Below are 11,188 nucleotides of genomic sequence, written 5' to 3'. Positions count from 1 at the left end.
AGCACGGGAAAAAAACCTTTCCCCGCTCAGAAGTTCAAAGAAGGAAATCATACAGGCTTTACTGAGACGTTAATAGCTGAGACACTGCTGCTTTCTCCGAAGACATTCATGCACGGTTTAAAAGCCGTGCCAACAAGTGAGGACTCATCTTAAAGTGTCAGACAGACAATCATACGGTCTGCGGCTCTTCATTAGTTAAAGAGAATACCCTCGCGTCTCAGTCGGCACTGTTATGGCCACGGGCTACAGCCTAATCTCAGCCCTCCGCCAACAAAAAGAGACACATTTTTCACGGTATGCAATGGAGTGATCCCTGGTGATGACTCTTTCGCTCACGCTCTCCCTCCGTCTATCACTTGGTTCTCATCTTCGCCTCCCTCCCTTTGTGTCTGTCAGGCTGCTGTGGGTGAAGGAGTGTTTGTGATGGGTGATGTCTGTGTTCACTGTGCCGTCTCTCTCTTTCTCTTTCTCTGCTTTCAGCATACCTCTTTATTCTGATATCATCTCGTTCTCACTCTGCGGTTGCGGAGGTTGGGGAATATGTGTGTTTGAATAAAACACAAACACACGCACAGCGATCCTTCAAGAGTTCTCTCTCTCTTTCATCACACACACGTTAGTGTTAGAGAGGACGCAGTCGTTTTTATATGAAGATAATGATGTTTACTGTACCTTACCCCTAAACACAACCCTTCTGTAAACTTGTTGACAATATTAGATTTAATGCAAAACCATGATTGGATTTAGGCAAGACATGATTTATGAGTCTTTCGAATAGCAAAAACCACTTCAAAAGTCAGTTTTCAACATCTTTCAGTAGGCCATTTGCACAAATTTGGCACTCACAGATACAGCCAAACCTGTACAAACATAAGCAACACCTCCTCACATCTGCACGGGCTGCTTCTTTCTTTCATTTTGTCTTTCGTCCAGTCTCTCTCTAAATATATCAATCAGGTGTTTTAGCGGTGGACGGAGTTGTTGATTGAGCGGCCTTCTCGCCAACCCGCAGGCCGAGACACAAACACACACTACAGGTACTGACACTAACTCTTTAACCGATCATAAACCAGCCTGCCCTCCCCAACCCAACCATTCACACCTAAACAAACACTGTGACACTTGTTTGTGCTTGTTTATCATCATGGATCAACTTGCATTATCTATCTACTTTTTTAGATAGATAATGCGTGTGTCACTAACGCTTGCATTTTATTTAAATACAGCAAAAACTGTAAATTTGTCAAATATTACAATTTCAAATAACTATATTGTGGAACACGATTTTCCACAAAGTACACGCAAAAACAACAACGCTGATTTAAAATAGAAATCTCGCTGAATAGAAGTACAAATAAGTCACGCTGACACAATTTTCAACAGTAATGTACAGTAAATGTATCAGTCTCTAACATGAATGTGGGTTCTGTGCTTTAGATTATTTGATCTGTGTTTATGATGAGACATATGTGATATTAATAGGATCTCTTTTTCCCACAAGAAAAATCAGAGAGGCAAGAGACTTTCATCTTCATTTGATCTCCGTTTAATCTCATTGCTGTCTAAAAGAAACAACAAGTTATCTCATTTGTGATTTTTCTCTCCTACGGGTATCAATCCCATCACTCCTTCGCTCGCTTTTCTCACCCACACGTATGCGGACTCTCAACACAAATTAACTTGCTTGCCTACTTCTTAAACACACTTTCACACCTATCTCCATCTGCCATCTTACCACCCACTGGCACATACGTATCCACGCTCCATCAAACACACGAACATACACACAACAACACGACTGATCGCTCTGATGGCAGTTTGATTGACCGTAGGGTGCTGTGGCATCCAGTCGGTCATGTGATCCGCATTGGGTACCAGCCCACACGCTAATTCAGCACATGCCTATTTTTCCCACCCTAAACCATGTCCTATTAATTTCAGTGGTCTGTCGACTAAAATAGTGAATGTGATTTTGGTCAGAGCACAAGGGTAAAGACGTTTTCAAAGAAAGCACAAGCTGCGTGAGACAGTGAGAACAGTGTGTATGTGTCTATGTGTGGGCTCCCAGCAGGATGTGGGCACCCCTCCCAATCCTCCTGGCAGTCAGTGTGGGTAAGTGTGTGTCTGCGTGTGTGTGTGTGTAATGTCAAGTGACATGTGTAAGCGGGTGCTGTCAGACCCAGGAACGTCAGTCTGAGTGGCAGTCTCTCTGAGGAACAAGGACAGCCGCACGGCCACGGAAAGAAACACTCCCACACAATCGCTTACTTCCAGGAGACATTATTAGACGATTACAAACTTGTGTTAAATGTAAAGGGGGGGGTTGTACACTCAGTAAAGTTACACTGTGGAAGAAACATCGACAGACGTAGGCCATGTTGGAAAAATGAAAAATGATGTCTGGTATAAAAAGACATTACTTCAAGTTTGCTGCCTATGATATTGTACAGTCCTGGATTTGTGGTGGAAAACCTTACAATTAAAATGTAATAATGCCATTTTTCTTCTGCATCAGAAGCTAGTGAAAAAAAAAAAAAAAAATTATATATTGTAATTGTATAATACATAATTGTTTAGGGATCTGTGTCTTTGCGCATACAGAGATCTGACTGCTAAATACTGTTTATTTGAAAATGTGTATTTCCTATTTATTCATGTTTTTTAAGGTATGTCATATTTTGATACTTAGTTTCTATTATCTTGTTGTTAGCAGTTAAATGTTTGTTGTCAATTGAAAGTGTGTTGGCCTTCTTGCATTATTATGCTGTTATATAATGATCATACATTCAGTGGCATAAAATAGTCTCAAAATGACAATAATATTGCTTATCGCAGTTATTTATGGTGCAATATATCGCACAACAAAAAGTAGTAAAATCATCTATCTTATATTTAGTTGTTTTTATTATTGCCTTTTTTCTATTTTAATAATCTACATATTAATGAGAAGATGAAAAATGAAAAAAAACTTTCATATATTAACCAGAGCACAGGTTATGCTAATATTTGGTAAGGTTTTGGAGGCATTAAAGGCAGTTTTTTTCCCCCAACTGCCAAAAAAAATAAGCATCTTATTTGAAGAATAGTTATCCCAAAAATAAAAATTCTGACATAATTTACTCACCCTTATTATTTACATTCAGCACTATTATCTCTTGCTAAACAAAAATGTTGCCAGTAGTCATTGACAAAAGTATTTTTTTCCATAGCATGGAAGACATTGGCTTATCAGCAACGGTCTGATTGCCATCGTTCTTCTTCAGAAGAAAGAAACTTGTGCAGGTTTGAAACAGTTTAAGGATGAGTAAATGATGACAGAATTTTGGTTTTTGGAGGTTTTTGGAGAACTGCCTTTGGTGCAAGACAGCTGTCTTTGGGTTCGGACATAGTCATAAGCTTCATCCATGATTTTGGCACGACTCCTGTTTCCACTCCTCCTCTGTCATTCTCTTTCTGCTTCTATACAGCCATAAAACTGTCAGCAGTCCCTCTCTTGTGGTGTTGGAGGGGAGAGCTCAAGCACAAAGGCCTGTCAAAGAAGATGCGTTTATTTGGCTCCGTTTGCACATCTCATTTTCCACCGCAAAAAAAAAAAAAAAGTACATAAACAGAGCCTGGCAAAACATCTAGACTCTCAAATTTTGTCTTCGTCTTTCTGACAAGGTGAGGATGACAGAATGCAAATTTTGATCAGCGTGTTGAGGGGGATAAAAGAGAAACAGAACAAGAGAGATTTAGCAGGACACACTCTTCTCTGTCCTCATCTGTGGGAATTCTGGGATAGCCCCAGGCAGCCTTTGACCTACATAGGTGGACTCCGGCGGAGAGTGCTGTATGAGGACAGGTGTGTGTGAGTTATATGGGTCAGGCTCAAAGGCAAACAGCCTCTGTCCCTTCTCTCTCTTCATTTCTCTGTAGTGCTGACAGGTGACTGACTGTTTGACACACCTGTCAGAGCTTAGTCTCCCTCGCGCTGACAGATACAGACATCTCTCTCTCTCTCTCCCTCTCTTCTGCTGTCTGATCCCTGTCTCCTGCTCTTGAGCAATGGGACTAAGTGAACTTCCACGTATTAAAAGGTAAAGAAAACCAGAAGCTAAACTAGATCCGTCTCTGAGGTACTTAAGCGGAAACTCGATCTCTCTTATCGTGATCGTTTTGTGGAAAATCTTCACTCCTGTTTTAGGGACGTGGACATAAATGAAGAAAAGAGGCTCTCGGTTGCCCTATTTTATAGTTCTGTTTTATAGTTCAAAATACATTGATCAATAGGCTCCAAGTGCATTCTGGGAGAACTTGGTGAATATGTAGCTTCACTGATGTGAACATACTTGTTTACTATTTACTAATTTACTATATATACTCATTCTTTACTTCTGTTAATATTTTGTAAATTAATAATTACTAAATATATACATTATAACAAATTCTATTATTTAAAAAATTAATAAATATATATACACCAATACACACTGTGTAAAATAAATCTGTAAAATTTATGGTAAAAAAAACAGCAGCTTTGGTTGCCGGAATTCAGCCGTAAAAAAATATGTTAACAACATTTCAGGTTTTACCGTTTTAAGTTAATGCTAAATAACATATTTTGATGAACTGATATAATGTTAATATACCAACCTATTAATGTACTGAAATCTGTTTTGTACCTTTGAAATACACTGATAACCACCAAATGCAGGTGAAAAACTCACATGATAAACCAAAGTTCATCACAAGTAGCTTTTAAATATGAACAGATATAGAAAGTGCTCAGTGTCATGAACACAAACACTAAACACCATCATGGCGAGGCTCATTAAACTGAAATATGCAATAAACATTAATTTAACAACATTGTATGCAACATACAACCCTAATAAACTAAGAAGAAACAGTTATTTAAAAAATTTATTCAAACTAAGTGTTAAATGCAATGCAGGGAATTCTGGGAATGTTAAAAAATGACTAGGAATGTCAATGTTTTTCCCTGTAAATTTTACAGGAATTTACCATCGACCATTTAGTAGGGTTTTACCGTAGCATTTTCACGTTTTTTTTACTGTTAAATTCATGTCATTTTTTTTTACAGTATATATTATTGCCGTCATTAACCGTTAATCTTGATTAATAGCATTCCAAAATAAAAGGTCTTGCTTACATAATATCAATGAATCAATCACTTTTATTTATATAACGCTTTTAACGATACAGATTGTTTTAAAGCACTAAGCAGTATCGAATAGGAGAATAAATTGATAGTAATGTATAATGACAATATTAAACACTTAATTTTTATTACATGCAGAGACGGTCTGTGTAATCAAATCAATGATAGCTGATAAGCATTCCCAACTAAGCAAGCCACAGGCGACAGCGGCAAGGAACTAAAACCCCATCCATGACAAAAAAAAGTACACACACATTTATTATGTAAAGAAAAACTTTTATTTTAATTGCGATTAATCACAGACCTTAAACCCAGACCTTGGATGGGATGTGGAAGAAATAATCCTACTCATAATAAAGATTTAAGTACAAAAACCGGAGAAATACCTTGAAATATGTCATCCGGTTGATGTCTTGAGGTGTGACAGCCGTAGTATAGACCCTTTTCATCGCTTCTCCATGCAGGGCGCCATAGAGGCGAGTGACTTCCTGTAATGCTTTGAGTTTTCATCTGCTGCCACACTAACAGTAATAAGATAAGGAATAAGGAAGTACTTGTACCAGAAAACCATGCATGGATATGCATGGATTTCAGCACTTTGGTTAAATACTCAGTGTTAAAGAATATAATATAACATAATTATACATATAAGTATACATTATAAATTATATAATAATGATAATAATAATAATATAATAATCTGTTAAAATGTGAATCTAAATGAGAATCTTATCATTCTATGCAGAAAATCTTGTGAACTTTGCCCTGATCGGGGTCTGTTTAACTTTTGTGGGCTTACACTTAATATGGTGTGCTCCACGATTGAAATAAAGTACTTTCTGATGTTCATTTATTTTCATTTCGTGCTTTAAATAAATATGAATAGCTGCTCAGTTCACGTGTTTAAACTGAGGCAATACAGTGATCTGTCACGGCACATTAAAAAGCCGCAAAACGGTATTTATAGTTTTAATTTATTTAAAAATGACACAGTATGAAAGCTGAGTATCATGAGACCTTGTTTAATATCAGAAATAACCTGCTCTTCTCTGTCGGTGTGTTGTCAGTTTTCTCTGTGCACTACGATGTATTTTTTTATTGTGTGAGCACACGTCTAATCATAGATACATATGGATACATCGAACGTTCAGAGCATCCTCCCTACGTGTACGCGCAAAGCATAATGGGTAAAAAAAAGGTCTATAAGTGGAATAATTGACGAAGAGCCATTTAATTATTAAGAAAATTATGCAAAGCTATCATCAGTTATTCCTCAATGGTAATATATATATATATATATTGTGACGGGAGGAGCCAACGACAGACACAGTGGGCGTAGCGTCAGGCCTCGGAGAGGCTTTTATTGACAAAATAATAAAGTGTCCAGGGAAAAGTGTCCAAATAAAGGGGATCTGGTGTCCTCGTCGTGCCGCGGGAAAGTGAAGGTTGAGGCCGTGTTCCAGGGGGGAAGGGTCCAGGTAAGGGGCGGAGTCCGGCGGTCGCACGCGCTCCCCTTTTTTCTGGTCCGGGGCGCGAGGGGCGGCGGCTTCTTCCGCGGCGTCTCCGTCGCTTCGTTGCTCCGGGCGGCAGATGGGATGAGCTCTGTGTTCACGGACGGCGGGGTGAGGTCCATCGCGCACCCTTCCTGGACCCACGAGGGACACCAGCGTGCATGCAGACCTTCAGGTATTTAACGGCGACGGTGACAAGGCTAATCCCTTCAGGTGCGCCTTTCACACGCCGCCAGATTTGATACCACGCCCCTCCTCTCGAACACACCCACTCCGCCGGGAGCCTTGCTATAATAATGATGGTGACAATAAAGAGGAGGGGCAGCCGACTCGTATTTTATATATATATATATATATATATATATATAGCTTTTTAGATTTTCAGGGTGAGATTTATTTTAACATTTATTTTATATATATGCACACACACAAAAACATTTTCATGCTAGACCTTATAGATTTTAAATTTGTATCATATAGTTGCTATAATAATACAAACGTCATATTTTTTAACATAAAGCAAAATGCTGGGCTGAGATAGTAAAGGTTTGTGCTAACCCGACGATGACCGTGTGTCTGCTAGACAGACTGTGTGTGTGTGTGTGTGTGTGTGTGCGTGTGTGTGTGTTCACAGGCATCCTACAGATGGAATGTGTGTGTTCTACAGACAGGGCCATATGGTCTGATAAAACTGTCTTCTCTGAAGACTACTAATGAATCCTTATGCCGCACAATAAATATTACATGTATAAAACAGATATGATGAACAATGTGCCTGGCCTATACAGAGTCACCTGTGAGCTTACTGTGAAAGGTGGAAATTATGGGTTGGAGGTCTATGAAGGGTTAGAGAGAAAGCTTTTGGGCTTCTTTGAATCGCAGGCTCCTAAAAATGGCCATAATAGCACAATAGCATTTGACAGTAAATGTGTCACATGCCACAAACGGCCCTCAAAAGGCAGTAGTTTCTACGGTCCGGTGTAATTCATTGTTTCACCAGCAGAGGGACCCCCAAACTGCAGCAATTAAGAAAAAACAAAAGTTAGAGCGTCAACGTTTTCCTTACAGTCAATGTGACATCCATTAATTTTGTCAGAATGGTAATCAATGGAGAAAAATACATTTGGGAAACAGATGGTGCAGTTATGTCATCTACCAGCAGTCAATCATGCAGTCTAGTTATAAAAGAGCCTAAGTCACTCACAGTCACAGCTGAATTTTCGAGTTTGGTTGATGTGTGCTATAAGAGCGCGAACACAACTGCTGTCTGTCGAGGCGCTAACAAAGGTGTATTTGAACATCTTGTGTACTAGTAAATACGTTTGTCCAAAGCTGACTGTGTGATTGCAGTCTGTGAATGAGAGAGGCCATTTTCAAGTATCAAAGAGCACGCTCTTTCTCTCTCTATGTTTCTGGTTGGAAGTGTGCTTTAATTATAAATTAATTGTATCATTAGGAGTAAGTTGCTGCTGGCGGCCGCATTGAGCCTGTCAAGGTTAATTACTGTAACGTGTTTATTTTGTGTCAGCCTCTGCTGTGAGCTGTCACACACGTGCGGATACAGTCTTTAAACACACGGCTACATGGAGAGGAACCTCCCGGACAGTGGTAACATACATCTCTCTCTATTTAATCTGCTCACTCATATTCTTATCCAATCTCATATCTGTGTTGGGTGTTGGAGGGCTGACTCTTACAGACGACCAAGGCAGGGTAAAACAGTTGACACTGGCAGATTACAACAGGAGAAGACTAAACATCTACAGATACGTGAACCACACTGTGTTTGCTGTTACAGTTAAGCTGTGTTACCAAGGTAAAGTGACAATGTTAACAGTACATAACTGAAATGATGTGTTTGTTTCTCCGTGTATGACTGGCAGTTGTTAGATACTACTAAAATTGTAGCTCTGCCTTGTTTTCTTGGTAAGAAAACAGCTGTACAAGACACTTCTTACAGAAAATACTGTATTTTTACGGCCTGTAACATCCATGATCCACGGCAATGAGTAACTAATTACTAAAATAAAAAATGTAACTATTTGAAAAAAGGGTAGAAAAGAAATAATGACTTCGGATATGAAATTTACCTGCAATTACAGAATCACCATTTTGTAAAAAAAAATGATACCTTTTATTTACAATATTATACATTTAATAACAATATATTGCAATTGTTTCATCGTTATTATTATTATAATTATTATCATTATTATTAATAGTAAAAATACTAATACATGTCTAAGGTACGCCCTCATTCAGATCATTTACATGTGTTTTAGAAGAGGGGTTTGTGTGTGTGTATAACACATAGTGCACACACTTTAAATCCTGCAATCGAGATCCGCTGTAAACAGTATTCAGCTCATTTACCTGGATAGGACAAGAGATCAGTCAAGATCTCTCATACAAATTTTCTCGCTTTTGACTGGTATGATGTATTGCAAGTTTTAGAGCTGACGTTAGAGCGAGCGAGAGAGAAGATGGAGCAAGTCATGGACAGATTTGATTTATGTCAGTTCTGATCTGCTCAGTAACTCATCTGCTGACATTTCTCTCTCTCTCTCTCTCTCTCTCTCTCTCTCTCTCTCTCTCTCTCTCTCTCTCTCTTTCTTTCTCTCTTGCTGTCTGTTTTTAGCAGTGCTGTTGAGAGGAGCTGCCCTCATTTATCAGACTGTCAATCCAGCCCTCTATTCCACACCACTGCTCTGACACACTGACTAATGATGGCTTGCACTAAAGACACCTTGTTCTTAGCAACACACACACCCACACCCACACACACACACACACACACACTCACACTCACACACACACACACACACTACCTTTCTACTGAATCACACTGATAGACTGACAAATGATGTTTCAAAGCAAAGACACCTTGCTGTCTCGCTTTCTCTCTCAGTCATTTATTAGCCCCATCCTGCTAACTACCTTATCAAACATATACGTGATATTCAAATGTTATTGCATTCTTTCTGGCCTTAAACTATTAGAACATGATTAGAGGAAGACAGAGCCTTCCGCAAAACCAATTGACTTGCGACAGAGGCTGTGAACAAATATTTATTGCACAGTATATTCTGCTCACAGTATAATTGAGGAAATATTGATTGTGTTTGTTGTTGTTTTTCCCCCCATGATGATTTTGTCCATTCTTTGAATGTGTTTTCATGCTGAGTACAAGAATATTTTGAACGACGCCATCAAATTGTTGGGTGAGATCCCCATCTAGTGGCCAATTTTGGTGTAACAGCTTGTGTATGAAAAATGGAGGCACATGCTAAGAGCAGAATTTACTTCAAATTAAAAAAAGGAGGGCGTGTAAAAAAAGATACTGTCTTCTTACATTAGCAACTCCTTTTTCCAGCAGAGATACCCTTTGAGAAATCAATGGTACATAGATGTCACAGAGCTTCTCTGTAAAGACAAATAATCAACAGTATAACCACAAGTAAATCATAACACTGCATCTTTTCTTTTTTTTTTTTTTTTTTTTTTTTTACATATCTGCATTATTTAAAAACACCTATTGAAAATTTTAGGCTACAGCATTCCTATTTTGGAAATATATTATGGAAATCATATTGTATAAACTGCAAATATTGTTCTGCTAAATAAATTTCAGTACATCTTCTTCAGTACATTCTATAGTTGGGTCAAGTTTGTATTCAATGCACTCCGTTTCATGCATGGATTTTTTAAGGGTAGTTTCCAGCATTAGAGTCTTGATACTCCTTCCTCTTCTGCTATTTAATGAAAGCTGCGGTAGGGGAGTGCATGAAGTATCTGAAATCCACGCTTTCCTTTTTTTGTGCATCTTCTGGGTACTTGAAATGCTCTGCTTCTTGTATTTTTTCAGTGTCAACACTAGCCACACTATTTATACTATGAAATGGTGTTGAATATCGCCTGTCCTTTTATATGATTCTGTGTAGACTTATTTCACTTGATTTTTTGATCCTGTGTGAGACATTTTTCAAAGTAAAGCATCTTAGCATGAACTAGCATCATTGCTAAAAACAAATTCTTCTGTAGAGTACAGTTAGATAAACCTGTATTTGCATCCTTTATTTCAGGAGACTGAGAAGAAATGACATTGGATATATAGCAACAGACTACTGAAGTCCATGACGCACAATGAAGAAACGAGGCCTACAGCAACAGATCTCCTCCTTCCTAAGCTTAACAGGAAACAGTGTAAGTTTGTTTATTGCTACAAAAAAAAGACATTTTGTGGTCTCTATTGAACGATAGATTAAGTATTCCAGACTGACAGAACCCTTCAGTTGAAAAGCTTTGATTTAAACAAGGTGTTAAGGACCTTATTCATTAATAAATTGGGTTACACTTTAATTTGATAGTACACTTTAGACGTTTTACTAACTATAACTGTGAAATGTTAGGGTTAGTGGAACAAGTTGACATATCCTTGCAAAGTATATTCTTATAATTGTATGTTGGGGCCCCATCAAAATAAAATGCTAAAAGATTAAGCAGACAGTTTACC

Source organism: Puntigrus tetrazona, chromosome 5 (assembly GCF_018831695.1).
Source record: "Puntigrus tetrazona isolate hp1 chromosome 5, ASM1883169v1, whole genome shotgun sequence".
In the NCBI taxonomy this organism is placed as follows: domain Eukaryota; kingdom Metazoa; phylum Chordata; class Actinopteri; order Cypriniformes; family Cyprinidae; genus Puntigrus; species Puntigrus tetrazona.
The sequence above is the reverse complement of the archived record's forward strand: the minus strand, read 5'-3'. Positions refer to the sequence as shown.